This window comes from Triticum urartu, chromosome 7A (assembly GCF_056163025.1).
Source record: "Triticum urartu cultivar PI428250 chromosome 7A, HENAU_Tu73, whole genome shotgun sequence".
Taxonomy (NCBI): domain Eukaryota; kingdom Viridiplantae; phylum Streptophyta; class Magnoliopsida; order Poales; family Poaceae; genus Triticum; species Triticum urartu.
The window spans coordinates 168,059,914-168,062,467 of NC_141879.1; the positions used below are offsets into that span (position 1 = coordinate 168,059,914).

Genomic DNA, 2,554 nt, shown 5'->3' on the forward strand with positions numbered 1-2,554 from the left:
TTTGCCCCAAATTTGTCAAGATTTGCAAGCCCCCATCCATTCAAATGATCACAAAGGTTAGCAACTTTGTCCTTTCATCTCTCATTGCTAGATTAGCTCTTGCATTGGTTTATATAGTGATTAATTGTGGGTTTTAGTAATTTGGGAGGAATTATATGTGGTAGTAGTTGATTTATATGCAAATTGAGGTCAAAATAACACTTAGTTTGCATATGTAGGTGTGGTTTACTTAGTGCCTTCTAAATCTCCGTCGTAACCACCGTCGATCGCCCGCACCGTCCCGTCGCCGGCACCACCTTGTGGTGAGCCTCTTGTTCATGAAATTTTATATAAAAAATTGATGTTTGTGTGATTTGGATATATAGTTACTCGTATAAGTATCTTACCCGTACGTTGTTTGTTATACATAGTGCCATGGTTTTGATATCCGTCCCCGTCGGCCCTCGCCCTTGTTATGATTCGGATGTGGTATATTCTCTTTTAAAACTATTTGTTGCATTTCTTGTTTATGACAAATTATGCCCATCAAGCTGACATAGATATTTGTATGTAGGAGGTAGTTGAACCGGAAATTCCAACCGACCCTATTGTCGAGAGGTTAAATTTAGTTGAAAGAGAAAATGAGGATTTGAAAGAAAAATTGAAAAGAATTGAGGGGGAGAAGATGGAATTGGAGTTGCATGTTGCCGATGTCGTCGATGATCACAAGATTAAGATGGAAAAAATGTGCTTGAAGATTAGAAAGATTAGAAAATATGTCATTCATAGTGAGGCTTGGTATCATTATGCTGTTGGATCAATTGTTACCTTAGTTGCGATCTTGATCGCATTTATTGTTGCATTTAAATTCTTTAGCTAGAGAGTTATTTATTTGTTGCATTTAAGTGTTGTATGAACTTTATGTATTGTATTAATTTGGTGTTTTCGGTGTTGTGTATTGAAGATGAGCCGGCAATGGATGTACGATGACCAATGCTCTCCCGAGTTCATTAATGGCGTGCATACTTTTCTGCTTGCGGCTGAGGCAAACAAGCGGGCGGATGGTTTTATGCCTTGTCCATGTGCTGGCTGTAAGAATGGTCACAATTACTCTACGTCAAGAACCATTCACGTCCACCTGTTTGAGTCCGGTTTCATGCCCCACTATAATGTTTGAACCAAGTATGGAGAAAGAGGGATTATGATGGAAGACAATGAAGAAGAAGAGGACGACGATAGCTATCCTGGCCATGGGTTCTCTGAATACGATGATACAACAATGAGGGGAGAAGCTGAGCCGGTAATGCGGGAAGAAGCTAAGCCGCCAATGCGGGAAGAAGCTGAAGAAGAGGCATCAGATGAGCCCATTGATGATCTAGGTCGGGCCATTGCCGATGCAAAGAGAAACTGCGCAAGTGATTTGGAGAAGAAGAAGTTACAACGCATGTTAGAGGATCACACAAAATTGTTGTACCCGAATTACGTAGGTGACAAGAAAAAGCTGGGCACCACACTGGAATTGCTACAATGGAAGGCAAAGAATGGTGTATCTGACAAGGGATTTGGAAAGTTGCTAGTAATGATAAAGAATATGCTTCCAAAGGACAACGAATTGCCCAAGAGTACGTACGAAGCAAAGAAGGTTGTCTGCCCTCTAGGGTTAGAGGTGCAGAAGATACATGCATGCCCTAATGATTGCATCCTCTACCGCGGTGAGTACGAGGATTTGAACGCTTGCCCGATATGCGGTGCATTGCGCTATAAGATCAGCCGCGATGACCCTGGTGATGTCGAGGGCGAGCGCCCCAGGAAGAAGATTCCTGCCAAGGTGATGTGATATGCTCCTATAATACCACGGTTGAAACGTTTGTTCCAAAACAAAGAGCATGCGAAGGCGATGCGATGGCACAGAGAAGACCGTAAGAAAGACGGAAAGTTGAGAGTACCCGCTGACGGGTCGAAGTGGAGAAAAATCGAAAGAAAGTACGGGAAGGAGTTTGTAGATGATGCAAGGAACGTATGGTTTGGTCTAAGCGCAGATGGCATTAATCCTTTTGGGGAGCAGAGCAGCAACCATAGCACCTGGCATGTGACTCTATGTTTGTATAACCTTCCTCCTTGGTTGTGCATGAAGCGGAAGTTCATTATGATGCCAGTGCTCATCCAAGGCCCTAAGCAACCCGGCAACGACATTGATGTGTACCTAAGGCCATTAGTTGAAGAACTCTTACAACTGTGGAATGGAACAGGTGTACATGCGTGGGATGAGCACATGGGGGAAGAATTTGACCTAAAGGCGTTGTTGTTCGTGACCATCAATGATTGGCCTGCTCTCAGTAACCTTTCAGGACAGACAAACAAGGGATACCGCGCATGCACGCACTGTTTGGACGATACCGACAGTATATATTTGGCTAATTGTAAGAAGAATGTGTACCTGGGACATCGTCGATTTCTTCCGAGAAGCATCCCGTAAGAAAGGAAGGCAAGCATTTCAAAGGTGAGGCGGATCACCGGACGAAGCCTCGCCACCGTACTGGTGCTGATGTACATGATATGGTCAACAATTTGAATG

General features: G+C 43.6%; 1 long non-coding RNA gene across 1 annotated transcript; it reads left to right on the forward strand.

Annotated features, from left to right (window-relative positions):
* Positions 1-469, forward strand: LOC147958800 (uncharacterized). Its single transcript, XR_015610624.1, has 3 exons — positions 1-56; positions 219-302; positions 411-469. It is a non-coding gene; the product is annotated as an uncharacterized LOC147958800 (long non-coding RNA).
* Positions 470-2,554: the final 2,085 nt, after the last annotated feature.